General features: G+C 38.2%; 1 protein-coding gene across 7 annotated transcripts in view; it reads left to right on the forward strand.

Annotated features, from left to right (window-relative positions):
• The window catches only part of LOC110036148 (protein ALWAYS EARLY 2-like), a 119404-nt gene that overhangs the window by 56847 nt on the left and 43617 nt on the right, over nucleotides 1-18940 (forward strand). The gene's annotated exons all lie outside the window — the stretch shown is intronic.

An 18940-nucleotide genomic window follows, 5' to 3' on the forward strand; every position in this document is an offset into this window, starting at 1 on the left:
TATATATATATATATATATATATATATATATATATATTAAGTACTAATTGTATAAATGAATTAGAATAGGAAGGAAATAGAGTTGCGAAGGGAATAGAAAATACAAATGATCAAAAATGGGTATGCGGTACTGTAGCTGCTACATTACCGAGACCCGAGCTCCCCCGTCAATCTCCTGGGGTTTGGGGAGCTTCGATTTCATTCATTGTAGCTTTTGATTCCATATAGCATAGAGTCAAGTTTGCCACGTTGATATTAGTAGAGATATTGCAATCTCCCGGGCGGTCGATCGTGTAAGTGTTGCCATTCCGCAACATGTTCTTATAGAATAAATATGTATTTTCTCTTGGCATATCATAAGCTGAAGCTGCATATACATTTAGGTTCCTATAATGTAATTCTTGAACCCATAAATCTGAAACCTTCTTCTTCCACTTACTTGTGTCGGGCAGAGTGTTGCTGATAAACCAATATTTTGGGAGAAGCCAACTTTGGGGTGAAATCTTGAGTAGCCCACACCACTCTCACTAGCAACCACTTGGGAGAGACCTCTTCTTCTTCACTGATAGGAACTGAATCTCATTGAAGAATTTTCTTCCCCATCAAGCTCTTAAACAAATTTTTAGGATGGGATTCGTCCCTTCTATGTTGAAATCTAATGATGGGTACCATGCTTGATTGAATCTAATATCTGAATAACTCAATGTAATCCATATGATGTGTTGCAAAAGTGTCTCATCTCTGACATGTGTGATGTCCTTCAATAAAGACAACTCAAGGATGAGCCTATGGATCTTAATGGTTTGAATTTCTCTTATCCGGTGTTGTTCTGTGGTTGATACCAGTTTCACAAACTTATGATAGCTTTGGACATCCAAGGCAAGTCCTTCTGATGCTCATCTCAATGCCTGCAAAATGCTAGCTCGAGGTACTATAATCTCGTACTCTGTAAGAATGCTCCTTACATCAGAGTCATTTTCTTCTAAAGCACCTACTGTTACTTGAGCTGGTATCTCTATCTTAGGGTAAACTGGAATTAATTACGTCTCTTTCTGTTGGCTAAAAATTGAGAACCCTCTATGAAGTCAATATCTTCTTCTGCATCATCGTTTATCTCTTCAAATAGAAACTGGTCCTCTTGCTTTGTGTCCTCACCGCCTTCAGTGTCCACCGCGTCATTACCCAATATTTTAAGAACACCATGTTTTGTGAAAAAAGATCACCCCCTAGTTGTGCGATCTGATTGAACATGCCAAAATCCGTGATACTTACAACACTTCTTGATTGGGACAGATTTAGAGATGCAGATTGGTTCCTCCTGTTCTCCACTCTAACTCAGCTTTTTCTCAGAAGGGATCAACTTGGATGTTGTTCTGGGTGTAATCTGGTTGTAAGTCCCTGAGCGCTGCCTGTAAGATGTTGTGGTTGCCCGGTGATATAATCTTTCCACTTCTGAAGCTAGCGTCTGAATTTTATATCTGTAGTAAGTTGGTAGGAACTGACGTTAGATCTTTGATGGCCGCAAAATCATTGCAAAGCGGGTGGCCACTTCACGTAATTATACTTGTCAAGTAGTAAGCAGTTCGCAAGAATACCGTGTATTGTTCCCGTAGGGAAATGAGTTAAAAACAGTTCCGAATCGGTGAATCTACAATTTTCTAGCTTACTAACCTAGTTCAGCGTGTGAGGAAAACAAAAGAGTAATAATCGTAAATCTATCAGAAAACAGAAGGAACAGAAAGCAAGAACTAAAGTTCTTATGCTTTTTTATGATGGTTTAGGATCGTGCCTTTGTGATTCAGATGTAGTGCCTGATTATATTTTTCAAATAGTTTCTCCGACATGATTGTTGTCAACCTGGGACGATGTTTTTTCTTAAGCCTATGCCTAAGTCAGAAGAAGATTTTAAACCCTGTAACGTTAAGTTTTGTTTAATCTTACGACATTTTTCAGTGTTTCTCAGATTCCTTTCCTTGGTTGCAAAACCCAAATTAAAATATGCCAATTCTAATAGGATTTTGCGGTTAACACAATCGTTCAACTACGCAACGGGCAGATGTCGTAGATCACGATAGGTTTAACTTGTAAACTGGTTGGATTAGGAGTAAATTAAGGCAAGAGGGTTAATTTGAATCGTTACACTACGCTCATTAATTTGTGAATCTTCTCTCTTGCAAAAAGTAGCAAACAACTCTTGCATACAATTGCTCAAAAGCAACATAGAAAATGAAAGAGAAAGCTAGAGCAAAAGTGTCTGTTCCGTTCTCTCGAGAAGAAGAAGGGCAGAGCTCTCTCAAACCCTCTCAAACCCTAGGCTTCTGAAAGCTCTCCAAAGCTCTCTCCAAATCAAGCCATGCTGTCCTTTTATAAGCCTCATTCAAATTCTGTCCAAATCTAGAGGCATTAATATGGAAAATTTCATTCCTTTCGTAGCAAGATATGAAGGCGTGGCCATGCCTAGGGGCGATCTGCAAATGTTTTGAACTGGCGTGCCCACGCCTGATCTCTAGCGTGCTCTGCTTGGCATGGCCACGCCAGACTGAAAAATGTTCCATAATGTTGTTTTGCTCTGATTTGCATGCTAATGCTTCTGGAACTTGCGAAACACATAACCAACCTTCCAAAAATGTAAAATCATAAAATAAAGGAAAAAATTTGCATGAATTACAACATAAAAAATACGAAAAATTGATGCATGCCAATCCCCCCAAACATACACATTCCTTCCTCTCAAGTAATGCTTATGACAACTCAGATTTCTAGAAAATGAGTTACCTTTTTCTTATGAAAATCTTAGTCTGTTAATGGTGAAAAAGTGAATTTTTCATGATTTTTATTACTTCCGCTTTTAAGTATTGATTTTTTTGAGTAATAAAATTTTATAACCTTCTTTATTTCCCTCTTGCTAAATATAAGAACTCTTTATTATTTAGATTAGTGAGGCTACAATTTTCATTATTTCTCCAATAATAGTTAAACAATTAATTCTTATTATAACAATAGACTTTCCCTTAATTCATCATGAATTTATAAAGTTCCTAAGATCTTAATAAAAGTACAAGTGAATTATTTGACATCGGGAAGAGGCTAGAAAACCAGATTTAGGTATGATCGTGCTTAACCTCAAGCTTCTTCTTTAGGCTTTCTTTTTACTTTTATTTTCTCTTAGCTCTTTTATGAATATATATTTTTTTCTTTCTTTTCTTTTTTTCTATTTTTAGGCATGCAAGAATTACTATTTTTGGTTAAGCATCAAATTGTTTTTTTTTCTTTTTAGAATTTAGTCTTTCTAGTATATATGCTTACTCACTCCTTATTATGATCTTTAGTTTTTAGATAAATCTAGTCAAATTAAGGTTCATCCCCGTTGAAATAAAACAGTAAGGTTTAAAAACTCTGGATTAATAATGAGTCTCATAGTCCTACCTCTTTAAATATTAGAGAACTCTATCTTTAGGAGGAAAGAAAATATTATTAGGCATAAGACTAGTATCATACACTTCCATCTTAATTTTTAGTGAAATTCATATTGCCTCAATATTATTCTTACTTTTCATTATTGAGGGGCTAACTCATAAATTTAGGCATAAAATTGAAATCGTAGCAAGTAATATAACTATTTTAATGCAGCATATTATGTGAACTTCCTTCTCTCGATTACCATTCAACATACCAATGAAATTGTCTCAACAGAACATAATAGCAGAAACAGGAAGTAAGTTACATCAACTAGCAACAAAAATAAGGAAGCAGGTAACATGCAATCAAAGTATGCGAAAATAAACTAACAAATGTAGCAGATAGGATAAGAGTGTAAAGACTGTAAGTAGGGCGCACAAAAGAGCACAATCATGATATGAAACATCCAACAATTGTAATAACATAACATATGAAATAAAGTACTGCAAATCCAAGCTAGCAGAGCGCACAACAAGCAATTCCATAATCACAACAAGCCACATCAAATCACAAGAAAACTCTATTGGTCTGGGTTACCCTCATCCATCTCTTCATGTCGTGGGCTGTAAATCACAAAGAGAGGGTGGCGATACTGGACCCTAGTCCTAGTGTCCCTCCAAGGATCCCAGTCGCTCATGAGTGTAATCGTACTGCTTCTGCTGCTGACTGGCATAGTATGCCGACTGTCTATGAAGATTGTCCAACTCTCGAGTCATCCCATCATGTATGGTTTGAATCTCCCTCACATCTTTGGCAATGCTCCCCTAAAGCATCAGGAGCTTCTTCATGTCTCTGGTAAACTCTGAAAGAGTTTATTCATGTGACTCAGTGGTATTGTGTCTCAAGGAACTCTCCCCTCGCTCAGGTGAAGCAGCAGTGGGTGAGGCATATAAATGTACGAAAATGTTGGTGATGGGCTTTTAAAGCTGCAGAAGCTCCTCGTCATCTCCCCCATAAAGTCCCTCCCTAGCACACAGGGAAATAATCAAATTGGGATGTCCTAAGCGTATCATGGACTGTGCTCTAGCAATATAAACTATGGATTTGTCGATCAACAACCCAACATTTACAATCTTGCCCTTCTGAATGCAGTAATTTAAAACGATAAACTCCTTGGTCACATCAGTCAGGCTGGTGGTGGGAAGCAACCTAGCCACTTTAAAGTAGTTCCATGCTCGTGAGGGCTGGTTCAGGCGGGTAAGTGGAAAGTGTACAATGGTTTCCCCCTCATCCACAAGGCGATTTCTCCACTGGCCTATGGAGTTAGTGAGGTAACTAATGACCTCCTGGTAATTAGAGGAGGTGAGGCTAGCGTACCCATAATTCAGAATATCATAAAGCTCATAAATGTGGTTAATAGTGGTGGGATCACACGTAATGAGCTTCCCACGCACAAAGACTTGTCTATTCATAGGTTCTTGTCTGCTGTCATAAAACTTGCGAGCCAACGAGACTATGATGGGTTGTAAAAAATAAGCCAAATCCTCCAACCCCTTATGTGCTATCTGGACCTAAATATACCCACTCAGAAACTGGAATGCTCGTTCATATATGAGCTTTTTCTTAACAACAAGGCTAGAATACCTCTTTGTAGCGACTAGGCTCACAAACCGCTTCTTGTCGTAGGTGGTGCTTCTCCTTCCATGTATTTTAGGAGCCATGAAGGTGAAATCAGACAAGAAGCGAGATCCAGTGATGTGGTGGAGCGATTTTTGTGATGTGCACATTGAAATTTCGGCCACCTACAACTTTCTACTGCTAGAAAGAAAGAAGATTAAGGGAAAGGCTTACCAATGGCAGAGTGCATCTCGATCTAGCCTACAACACTTGATCTGCTGCTCGTAGGCAAATTCTGGCGAGCTTTAGGCTACTAGGGCAAGGGCGAAATGAGCAGTGATCGAAATGAGAAGAAAACCAAGCTTCGACTTTAAATAGCCTGGCGTGGCTATGTAGGCGTGAAGCGTGAATCGATGTCATGACCACACCTGATAATGACGTAATTATGCCATCTTCTCTTTGGGCGACAAGGTCACGCCATCTTTAGATGTGGCTACACCTAGTTATGGTATTGTGCAATCCGTCGATTTCGCTCCTCGAGCTCCATTTAACACATCTCAGCACTTGGTAGACTTGTAACAACACTCCAAAACACATAAAATGATAGGAGAAGATTCACAAATGAAAACAACACAACAAAATTCAAATTCGAATCAAATTTCAATAAGAAACTAACAAAAATAGACTCTAAATATTAGATAATGCTTGGGTTATTTCTTAATGTAGTATTTGGTTTAACATCCTCAGCCCGACGATGCTAGTTCTATTATAAGGGTGATTCAAACCTCAGGACTTCCTTATGTTCTTTACTTTTTCCTCCTTGGTAAAGTTTTAATCTTTGCTCATTGACCTTGATAATGTTATTTGTTTTCCTATCCTGAATGTCTACTGCCCCAATAAATACACCATTACTACAGTGAACGGTCGCTCTTGACCACCTAGACATCAATTTTCTTGTAAACAATTTTAATATTGATTTATACAACAAAACCTCTTCCTCAGGGCGAATTTCCTTCCTAAATAGCTTCTGATCATTCAATATTTTCATCTTTTTCTTGTAAAACTTAGCATTCTCATTGGCTTCTAATATAAGCTCATCCAATTCGCTCAATTGTAGCAATTTTTTCTTTGCCGCATTTTCAAATTATAGTTAAGTTCTTTAATTGCCCAATAACTCTTGCGTTCAATTCTATTAACAAGTGGTAGAATTTTTCAAAAATCAATCTATTAGGTGAAATTTTTATGGGGGTTTTAAAAGCTATTTTTTTTGGCCCATAATGTGTCATCTAATCTAAGAGAACCATCTTTTCTGCTTGGGTTTACAATTTTCTCTAGGATTCTCTTAATCTTCCTATTAGAAACTTCAGTTAATCAACTGGTCTTGGGATGGTAGGTAGCAGCAATGTTTTGAGTTATTCTAAATTTTTGAAACTAAAGTCTCCATTTTTTTTATACAAAAGTGGCTACCCGGTCACTTATAATAACGCTAGGTGTTCCTCATGTGCTAAAACTGAATTTCTTTAAAAAACTTAAAAACACTGTAAGCATTACATTTGGGCTAAGCGATTGCCTCAATCCATTTAGAGACATATGCTACTGCTACATTGATATAAAGATTTCCAAATAAAGGTGGAAAAGTTCATCTATTCCCCAAACATAAAAAATTTCAACTTCCAAGGTAGCGTTAAGGGACATTTCTTCTCTTTGAGAAATATTCCTTACCTTCTGACATCTATCACTATCTTTCACATATTTATTTACATCATTAAAAAGAGTGGACAACTAAAATCTAGATTGTAAAATATTGCGTACAGTTTTAAATCCACCAAAATGCCCCCCAGATTCATAATCATGACAGACCCCAATGATATTATTGACCCCTTGCAATGACAGGTTCTTACATCTCCTGAACAAATATTCATCCCAATAGTAGAATCTGTTATCAGAGAATAGTTTCTTCTGGTGGTAGGTTAGATCGTAAGGAACGATCCCACTAACAATGAAATTCACAATGTCAGCGTACCACAGAGTAATCTCCTCCAAAATGGTGAAGAGCTGCTCTTCAGGAAAATAATCATTTATCACAAATAGTGACTCATCGTATTTAAAAGAGAAGCATAATACTAAGTTTAGTGTTGTCGAGATGAGAATGATTAGGCGGATGAGTGGCTTTACGCTTAGAGGCAAAATGCAAAATGAATATCTTCGTGATAGGGTTCGTGTAGCTTCAGTGACGGACAAAATTAGAGTCATCTTAAATGGTTCGGCCACATTGAACGTCGACCATCTAATGATCCGATTAGGAGAGTAGATGTCTTAGGTTCGACTTATGTTAAGAAAGGCAGAGGTAGACCTAGGAAGACTTGAGATTTTTGTATAAAAAATGATCTTAACTTATTAGAACTAAATAAAAATATGATTCTAAGTAGGACACAAGGGAGAAAAAGGATTCATGTAGCCGACCCCACACAGTGAGATTAAGGCTTTGTTGTTGTTGTTGTTGTAGTGAATCATCTGATATTTCTTTTTTGAGTCGAGACAAATGATCAACTACCTTGCTCTTCATACTTATCTTATCGATGACTTGCATATCAAACTCTTGCATCAAATGTACCATCAGTTTAAGCGGGGTTTGTAATCCTTTTTGGCTACAAGATATCTGTTAGCGGCATGGTCGGTGTGAAAAATGACACAGTTCCCTATCATGTAGGATCTAAACTTGTCAAGTGCAAATACTATGACCGGGGTTTTCTTCTCAGTGGTGGTATAATTTATTTGAGCTTTGTTAATGGTCCTACTGGCATAGTAAATATCATGAAAATCATGTCTCGTCTTTATCCTAAAATTGCTTCTACTGCATAATCTCCAACATTACATATCAGCTCAATAAGAAATTCCTATTCCCAATCAGGTGCAGTGACTAATTTGGCCTTAAGAGTCTCAAACGCAGCTAGACAAGCCTCATCGAAACGAAAGGGCATGTCATTTTCTAATAATTGGCATAAAGGCTTTGTGATTTAGAGAAGTCCTTGATGTCTATAAAATCCAACATGCTCTAGGAAACTCCTAACTCATTTGGGTTATGGCAATTTTTCAATCGCTTCAATCTTGGCTGGGTCAACGATCATCCCTCTCGAAAAAATCTTGTGTCTCAGGACAATCCACTCAGTCATTATGAATTGACACTTTTCCCAATTTAACACTAAATTTATTTTCTTACATTTGCAAATTTTTTTAAGATTGCTTACCAAACACAGACAAATCATCCATAAAAACCTTAATGTCGATCTCTATCATGTCAGAAAGATGGACATCATGCAACATTGGAAAGTGGCTGAGGCATTTCATAGTCCAAATGACATCCTCCTAAAGGCAAAGGTTCCCTAGGGGCTGGTTGAAGTGCCTTGCCTTGGTTTTCAGGGGCTATGGGGAGGGGCTGGTGGAAGTGCCTTGCCTTGGTTTTCAGGGGCTATGGGGATCTGGTTGTAGCTTGAATAACCATCTAGGAAATAGTGAAAAAGATGCCCTGCTAATCTATCCAACATCTGGTCTAGAAATGACAAGGGAAAATAATCTTTCCTAGTTGTAGGATTCGACTTTCTATAGTCAGTACAAATTATCCACCTCGTGATTGTCCTTGTGGGTATCAACTCATTCTTATTATTTTCAACAACTGTTTTCCTCCTTTCTTGGGTACACAGTGGATTAAACTGACTCAAACACTATTTGAGATGGGATAGATAATTCCTGCATTATTCCCCTTCAAAATTTCCTTTTTCACAACCTCCGTAAGAATAGGCTTCAGTCTTCTTTGGGGGTTAGCTATAGATACATGTCCCTCTTCGTTTAGAATTCTGTGCGTGCACAGGAACGGTTTTATTCCTTTGATGTATGCTATGTTCCACTCTAATGCCCTCCTAAAGGCTTTAAGCACTCTCACGAGCTTGTCTTCTTACTCAACACTCAACTCAGCTGAGATGATGGCAAGTAAGGTCGGCGACCCTCATAAGTAGACACACTTGAAGTGAGTGGGCAAGGCTTTCAGTTCTAGGTCAGGGGTTATCTCTCTGGATGGTGCTAGGAGCTTGGTGTGCTGGGTCTTCTTTAAACGCTCAAACCTCTCTCTAAACTTTCTAGGGCCCCCGTCTACAAGTAGGGTAGATTCAACACTAGGTGTCTCACTAACATCCTCGAACTCCTCTTGCTCTGCTGTGCCAGCTTCCACAGTTTCAGAAAATTTGCTAGTGACGACCCCATCCATTAAGTCAATCCTAAAGCAATAATTGTCATTTAAATCTTAAGGAAATCTCATAGACTTTGTGATATCAAAAGTTGCCTCCTCATCATTCACCCCAATGGTCAATTTCCCCTGCTGCACATCTATCAGGCTAAGAAGTTCCTAAATCAAGGGTATCATCTTATCCTTCTCCATGTCCAAGACTACAAAGTCGGCAGAAAATATGAAGCTACACACTTTTACCAGCACATCCTCAATGATATCCATGGGGAAGGCTAAGGACCGGTCAACTAACTATAGCTTCAAGGTGGTGGGGGTAGCCTCTCATAGCTCATTTCTTTTGAAAGTTGGCAGTAACATCAAGTTAATGCTTGCTCCTAAATCACAAAGGGCCCTTCCAGCAAATTACTTTCCTATGAAACAAGGGATGGTAAAACTACAAGGGTCCAATTTTTTTGGCAAATTTTTATGCAAGATTGCACTACACTCTTCTGTTATTGTCATTCTCTCCATTCCATAACTTCCTATTTCTGGTCAGCACATCCTTCATGAACTTAACATGGTTAAACATTTGATCTTGAGCCTCTGCAAAAGGTGTAGTTATAGTTACCTTCTAGAAACCCAATTAACTTAAAAACCTCTAAAAATCTAAAAAACTGTTGATCCAATTTTTGATTTTGCTATCTCTGAGGGAATGAGAGTGGAAGTCTCTTAGGTTCTTTGTTTTTAGGTGATGCAGATTTTTATACTTCTTTAGCAGGTCTTTTTTCTTTCTTTTCTAAGTACGACTCCACCTCTATTGGGGCTCTCACCACTCTTAGAGTTTCGTTTAAATCCTCACGACTTCTCAGTTTAATTGCCTGCACCTGCTCCTTCCCTTTCTCCTTGGGGTTTACTTTTGTATTACTTGGGAATGCTCCTAGGTTCTTTGATTGAAATTGTTGACTAATTGTCCCAATTATCTCTCAGTGTTCCTAATTGCTAGCTCATGACTTTGTGTTATCAAATGCAACTGTCTCACTAATTCTTCTAAAGTATTTAGCTTCTGGTTCTGGTTAAATCCACGGGGTTGTTTTGATCTCTGTCCTTGCGCAACTGGGCTGTTTACTTTTCCCCCGATTGTACTGGTTATTATTCTTCCATTGAAGGTTAGGGTGTTGTTTCCAACCAAAATTATAGATATTTGAATAAGTGTTGTTGAACTGGTTCTGGTTTCTCATGCTTTCGAGGCTTTTAAGATTGAGGTTGTAGGATCTTCTAAGGTCTTATCACCCGACTCCTTAATCTGAGGTGGCCCCCTGCAATGCATTTACAGTGAGATTATCTAAAAAATTATCTAATTTCTTAGATATGGCAGCTTGGTTTGCTAGGATAGACAGGACATCGGATTGATGCACACTAGCTACCATTTTAGGGTGCACCCTCTCGACATGCCATTGAATACTATTGGTTGTTATCTCGTGAATCAAGTCATAAGCCTCCTTAATTGTTTTAGATATCAGTGATCCTCCTGCAGCAACATCTATAAGGGACCTAAGGGAATCTACAAACCCATTATAGAAGGTCCTTGGCAACTCTTTAATTGTTTTAGATATCATTTTGGGGATACTTCCTTAGCAACTCTTTAAATCTATTCCAGGCTTCGAAAATGTTCTCTCCCTCAATTTGTGTGAAAGACGTGATGCCATTCCTAAGTTTGGCTATCTTAGATGGAGGGATTTACTTAACTAAGAATTCTTGAGCTAAGTCATTCCAAATAGTGATGGATCACACATTGGCTTTATCTCTCAAGGGAAATGGTAAAAGCCTAAATATAACGATGTCACTGGGGACACCGTTAGGCCTGAATGTGGCGTAGAGTTCTAGGAAGTTTGCTAAGTGCAAATTTGGATTTTCAGTTGGTCCCCCCAAACTGATTTGGCTGCACCATTTGGATAATGACAAGTTTTAGTTCAAATTGTATTGACATCTACTATGAGGTAATTGATGCTCATATGAATTTCCTTAGCAGTGGATTTGGCAAAATTCCTAAGGGGTCTCATGGCTAGGTCCAGACGGTTAGCCATTCCTAAGGGTGTTTCAGGTTCAGTGAGAGCTCTCCTATGTCGCCTATATGTTTGCTCAATTTAAGGTCAATAGGTGCTAAGTTAGTGCTTGCACCTCGGCACATACACTAGAAGACAAGTGAGAGTGTGAGACTCACACGCAGGTGATCCTAGATACGAGAAAGAGACAACAATAGACCGACTCCAAAGCACACACACAAGCACGAGTCAGTTCAATACACAAGTACACTCAACAAGGCTCAAAAAGTAGAAAATAAATACAGAAAAACTATAAGCAAAAATACCTTTTTTTGGTTTTTTTTGGGTTTTCAATTTTTTCTATTTTTTTAACTTTCCAACACCTGCAAGAAAAACAACAGAACAATACAAGTGCTCAAGCAGTAAAAAAAAACATGAAGCATAAAAATGCAGAAATGAAACAAAAAATGTCGAACCTAGATTTCTAGTTCAACTACAATTCTCTTAATTTTAGAAATTTTCTTAATTCTAATTCCTCTGTAACGATGTCAAAAAATTTATGGTCGACCACTTTACGCAATTGTACGTGTAAAGTAGTAAGCGGGTTGCAAGAGTACTGCATATTTTTTCGACGGAGAAATGAGTTATGATCAGTTCTAAATCGGTGAGTCCACATCTTATTAGCTTTCTAATCTAGTTGAGCGTGATCATAAAAATCGAAGAATAAAAAATCCTAAATTTAGCAAAGCTGACAGAAAATAGTAACAACAAAAAGCATGAGTAAAAGTTCTTAGGTTTCTTCAAGATGTTGAGGATCGTGTCTCTGAAATTCAGGTGCAGTGTCTGACTATATTTTTCAAATAGTTTCTCTTATGTGATTGTTGTCAACCGGACGATGTTTCTTCTTAAGCTTGTGCCTAGGTTATATGAAAATTTGGAATCCCATAACGTTAAGTTTTGCTTAACCTTATGGCATTTCCCAACGTTTTTCATATGTCTTTGCTTAGTTGCAACACCTAAATTTTCTAATAGGATTTCACGGTTATCCCAATTGTTCCACTATACAACGGCAAAAGTTGTAGATCACGATAGGTTATGTCTTTGCTTAGTTGCAACACCTAAATTAAAATATGCCAATTCTAATAGGATTTCACGGTTATCCCAATTGTTCCGCTATACAACGGCAAAAGTTGTAGATCACGATAGGTTTTTAACGTTTTAGCTGCCCAAGCTAGGTGTAAACGAAGGCCAGAGGGTTAACCAATAAAATTGATGTCAAATACATGGAAAACATATTACGAGAAACATGTCGAGAGAAAATAATCTGAAAACTATCCACTAATCACATAGGCACAAGAAAGAGATTTAGCTACTTATATTACGTAAGAAAATCACATGAAAATCCATGAAAAACAAACGACAAGCAACAACTTTATAAATAAAAAACAATACTCACTGATTTGTGAATTTTCTCTCTTGAAAAAAGTAGCAAATAAGTCTCTCATACAACCTCTCAAAAACAACAAAGAAAATGAAATAAAAAACTAGAGAAAAAGTGTCTCCCGAGAAGAAAAACAAACCTCTCTCAAACCCTCTTAAATGCTAGCCTCCAACTTCTGAAAACTCTCCAAAGATCTCTCCAAATCGAGCCCTGATATCCTTTTATAAGCCTCAATCAAACTCTCCAAACCCAGCCACATTAATACAAAAAATTTTCTTCCATTCACAGCAAGATATGGCGGCGTTACCACACTTCAAGGGATGCATGGTCTCGCCCAGGTGCGATCTGCGGACGTTTTGAACTGGCGAGACCATGCTAGTTCTCTAGCATGACCAAACTACACACCAAAAGTGGCCATGGTCACGCCTTGCTGAAAAATGTCCATAAGGCTGGTTGCTCTGCCTTGCGTGCTAGTCCTTATGGAAACTACCCAAGAATTAAAGCATAAAATATACGAAATATTGACGCATGTCATTTTCTTGCTTTATCTTCCGATTCTCTTGTTCTTCGTATGTTGGCTCTTCTCTCGGTCTCCTCTGATACTGGATTCCAAAGCATCGTGGTTGGTCTTTTGCATCACTAAATTCCTCCCTGTGAAAGGGATTCAAATCCTCATCTCTTCTATTTGATTCTCCTGATCTCAATTGAGGTTAATCTCCCATTGGGTTTCATCCTCAATATTTGCATATCTTCGTTGAAGTCGACAGATCTGTCGCCGTCTCCTTTCAGGTAGGCCCGGGCATGTATCTTCGCTGTGATATGATTAGTGTTTGGGGTTGAGGTGAAAGAGAGTATAAGAGACTCTTTGTAGGTGTAGACTACTAATTTGGGGTTGTTAATGATTTTAATACTATCATAAATTAATTATTGTCTGTGGAAATTGAATTTGATGATGAGATACGTGCACTGATCTTTTTGATTTCATTGCCAAATAGTTGAAAAGCCATGAGAATGATTGTCAGTATTTTTGCAGGTAAATCTAAACTGAAATATGATGATATTCGTGATTTGCTTTTCGCTGAGGGGGTGCGTAGGAAAGATTCTGACGAGGCCTCGGGTTCGAGTTCAGCATTAAATGTTGATTCCATATTGAGATCACATGACAAGAACTCAAACAGAGGAATATTAAAACCAAAGCACAGAGGCAGGAACAAGTCAAGTCCTTGTCAGAAAGCAACTTGCTAGAATTGTGGCAAAACTGACCATATAAAGAGGAACTGCAGAAATCCCAAGAAGACGGAGAATGACAGCGTAAATGTGACAACTGAAGAAACACATGATGTACTACTGCTAGAAGTTCATAGCTTTGTTGATGACTGTATACTGGATTCAAGAGTTTTTTTCCATACAACTTTCTATCTGAAATTAATGCGAAATTATGTTGCAGGTGACTTTGGGAAATATATCTGATAGTTGGAAAAACTTTGAATGTGGTAGGAGTTGGAGACATTGACATCACACTTCCTAACAAGAACAAGTGGACTCTACAAAAGGTCTGACAAATTTCTGAACTGAAGAAGAACCTCATTTCTGTTGGGCAGCTTAATGAGTTTGGACATTCAATAGTGTTTTCAGATAACACCTGGAAGGTTACTAAAGGAGCACTGATACTAACTCAGGGTAAGAAAACATGTACGCTATATATGATTACTGGTTTAATTAACAATGTTGATACTACTGTTGCAGAGAGCACAATAGAGTTATTACATTGCAGACTTGGTCACATGAGTCAGAGGGGTATGAAAGAACTTAACTCCAGAGGTAAGTTACCAGAACTGAAGTCAGTTGATCTCAGCATGTGTGAAAGTTGCATTATGAGGAAACAGAGGAATGTCAGTTTTTTGAGAAGTTGCAGGACACCAAAAGCAAGAAAACTAGATCTTATACACACAGATCTGTGGGGATCTTCTCCAGTGACATCTCTTGGAGGCTCTCGTTACTACGTCACATTCATTGATGATCACAAAAGAAAGATATCAATTTATTTCTTGAAGTATAAATGTGATGTATTTAATTTCTTCAAGAGTTGGAAGATCGTGGTTGAGACAGAGGCAAAATTTTAGCTGAAATTTCTTAGATCTGATAATGGTGGCGAGTACATTGATTATGAGTTCAAGGAGTATTGTGCAGCTCAGTGCATCAGAATGGAGAAGATCATTCCAAGGACACCACAACAAAATGGTGTTGCAGATCGCATGAACATGACCATTGAGCTGGCTAGAAGTATGAGATTCATGCCGGACTACTACTTACTTTTTTGGAAATAGCGGTCAACACTGCAGTTTATTTGATCAATAGAGGACCATCTGTTCCATTATATTGTGAATTGTCTGAGGTGGTCTGTAGTGGAAAATAAGTCAAATTTTCTCATCTTAAATTCATTAATCCCGATGCTCATAGTAAGCTTGAGATTAAGTCAAAGAAATGTTATTTCATTGGCTATGGAGATGAGACATTTGGTTATTGTTTGTGGGATGATTAGGATCGAAAGATCATAAGGAGCAGAAATGTGATTTTCAATGAGAAAGTTATGTATAAGGACAAGTCTAGTACAATTTCTGAAACAACATTGTAGGAATCTGAGTTGGTAAGGTTTGATGATTTACCAGAAGTCACAGTGCAACGTAAAGATGCAGGTGACGAGGAGAGTGGGTCTGGAGCACGCATTCCTATTGTTTCACAGTCAGTTTAAGATCCGGCTACTTCTACAACTATAGTTCACAGGTCAAAAAGGACTAGACGTTTTCTACAGCGTTATTTTTCAACTTTAAACTATATCCTGCTGACAGATGGTGGAGAACCGCAAAGTTTTGAAGAAACCTTGCAAGATGAAAATTTGAGCAAGTGGGAGCTTGTCATTAAGCAGGAGATGAATTTTTTGCTACGGAATCAGACTTGGGAGTTGGTAGAACTTCCTCCAAGGAAGAAGAACTAAATGCACCAACCTGAGGGGTTCTGATACAGGGAAATGAAGAGTTAGTTTACAGACTAAAGAAGAGCTTGTATGACCTGAAGCAAGCTCCTAGACAGTGGTACAAGAAATTTGATAATTTCATGCATAGTGTAGGGTACAACAGATGTCAGACAGATCATTGTTGCTATGTCAGACATTTTTACAGTTCTTATATTATTCTATCGTTATATGTGGATGACGTGCTTATTGCAGTGGCTAATATTGATGAGATCAATAATCTGAAAGAGCAAATGTCAGAGCATTTTGCAATGTAAGATTTGAGAGTTGTAAAACTAATTCTTGGCATGAGGATTGTCAGAGATAGAGTTTGAGACATGTTGAGACTTTCTCAGACTGAGTATGTGAAAAAGGTACTTAGCAGGTTTAATATGGATAAGACCAAACCAATTGACACCCTTGGGCAGTCACTTTTGACTCAATAAGAATCAATCACCCAAGTTAGAGGAGGAACCAGACCGGATATCGCCCATGCAGGGAGAGTTAGCAGATACATGAGTAATCCTGAAAATGAATATTGAGAAGCAGTGAAATGGATCTTTAGGTACCTAAGAGACTTTTCAAAAACTTGCTTGTGTTTCTCAGGAAATAGTGTAGAGTTACAAGGCTATGTTGATGCTGATATAGCGGGAGACATTGATACTAGAAGGAATACTACATGCTATATTTACACTCTTGGTGGCACTGCAGTATCATGAGGCTCTAATCTGCAGAAGACAGTTTCGTTGTCTAATACAGAAGCTGAGTATATAACAGTGTCAGAGGTTGCATAGGAGGTGATATGACTACAGGGCTTCTTGGAAGATTTGGGCAAGAATAATCAGAATATTACATCAATTGAAATCTCTAGCATGGGGTCAACTATAATCAATGACGTCTTTTCCTCTTTGGAACTCTAAGATAGGACTAGGGTTATGTTAATTCTGATACCAAATGATATCGGAGTTAACCCAAACCACAACGGAAAAATTAATATTAATATTTGAAGCAAATAAGAGGTTACATGATCACAACGAAAAGTAAATATAATAAACACACAATGCTAACAAATGCAATTAAAGCGGATCCAAGAGTGATGATTGTGGTCGTTAGGGGTTTGGAAGTGTTGGTTGATGATTCCGATGGTTGGTTGGTGGTTTGAAAGGTGGCGGTTGTAACAAGGAACAAATTTTGGGTGGCAGTAAACGAGAAGTAGAAGCAGCATGACAACAGTATGATAGCAAGGGATAGGGGTTCTGGGGCTACGACTGTGATGCCAAATGGCGGGCAGGGGTAGAAAAACAAAAGGGAGGATTGGCGGGCTGCGATAATGAGGGTGGGGGTCCGGTACAACGAAGCAGGTGGTTGGGACAGCGAGAGGCAACAAAAAGGAGGGCGATGGACTGCGGGACAGTAGAAGGGAGGGTGATGGACTGAGAGACAACAGAGGGGAGGGCTATCTGGGGACTGCAACAGCGAGGGGGATGGCTGGAAAGGGGTTTCATAGGAGTTGAATTGGATAAATTTTCGAGATCGAGCTACAACCAGGACACCTCTTGAACCTATGGAGAAGGTCACCATCTTGAACGAGATATAGCCGAAGTATCCCTCGTCGTCGAATACAACTCTAGAAGGGAAAATAACCACTGCCAACAAGCTAGACATAATTCTGAAATTAGGAAGAAGAAAAGATAAACCCTAAAACATCAAACTACATTTACTAAAAAGGAAGGAATTAGTATATGAAGAAAATAGAATTATGAAGTGAATAGAAAAGGCAAGGGATCAAAAAAGGGTCCACGGTACTGTAGCTATTGTAGTACCGCGTTTGTGGTACTTTGGTTGCTACAGTACCCTAACTCAAGTTCCGCGTCACTTGGTTCACATTATAAATTAAAGGAGCATTAAGTTTGAATCACATGGATACCGATCCATCTTGGATAAAAGTAATTTCGAGCCTCTAAGACCTTTAAGTTTGCTTTGTGATTCTTGTAGTCTCCTTTTTGTTATCAAATGGATATTCATGCCACATGCAAATAGTGTAACAAACAACTTATGCCCTGATATTGCACTTACTGGTCTGTAGAATGGAATTTTTTTGGAGCAGTAATTTTTCATACATAATGTTCAAAAATCTTCCTTTCTACATATATATATGAAATGTTTCTCTTGCGTGTGTCCAAACATCTTGCAGTGCTTGCAGTAGTAAGATTCTCTTGTTCCATAATATTCTTGTTCCATAATGATTTTTTGTCAATAACCATTATGAGCAGAGCCAAACTAAACTTCTTTTACATCTGGTAGTGTAATAATCATTTCAATCAAAATCTTTGTAATAGAGGACCTTGAGAAATGAACTGTAGGTATGTTTATCTGTAAAGGTTTTTTAAGGATAATCTCATTTACATATAAAATAGGTAAGTCAAAGAATTGAAACTTGTGTTCAGGTAATGCGAACCAGATAGGTGCAATTGGGGGTTCTTGACTGGGATCAAAATCAAGGGTCCATTTGAGCAATTTTTTGTGATTGCCCTCCATCGTGATAAATTTCTCTAAGAAAATCCTTGTGTAATCTTCTTATATGCTCAACTGTATCATAACATGTCATCCGTCGAAAACACCCACCCGTCAAGCCCAAACTAGTTTGAAATTTTCAAAAACTTTCCTGATAATCTACATCTTAGAGTGACTTAATTGGAACTTTCCAACTAGTGTAAATTTGTATTTTCCTGCACAATTTGAAATTTCAGTGTTAGAGAAGAATATTGCTAGTTTGCCCGCCTTTTTCTTTACTTTTTTGATGAGATTGTAATTTTCATGTCCTGCAACAAAATCATGGTACATCTGCGGGATCTTCGGACTATCTGCGAGGTGGAAATGAGAGTTGCTTTTGTGAACCACTGTAGCATCGAAGGGTTTGGCGGGGTTATCACCGGCGAGGGCAGTGGAGTAGGAAAGCCTTGAGACCATTAGGAAAGCCCGAGGACGAGAGGCAACGCCTGGAAGGTGCGGCCGCACGAGCAGTAGGCATCGAAGAGATGTTGAGCTACTTCGCTTTCTGCATGTTTTAAATTTTTTTGAGTTTCTCTGTATCTTTTTTGAGTTACTGTACTTGACATTGTATGGGCAAGATGTCTCTATTGGGGCCTCTCATACAACCTTTATGTATCTTTTCTATTTCAATAAAATCAACCCTTGGGCTTTTCATATAT

This window comes from Phalaenopsis equestris, unplaced genomic scaffold (genome assembly GCF_001263595.1).
Source record: "Phalaenopsis equestris unplaced genomic scaffold, ASM126359v1 Scaffold203097, whole genome shotgun sequence".
NCBI lineage: Eukaryota > Viridiplantae > Streptophyta > Magnoliopsida > Asparagales > Orchidaceae > Phalaenopsis > Phalaenopsis equestris.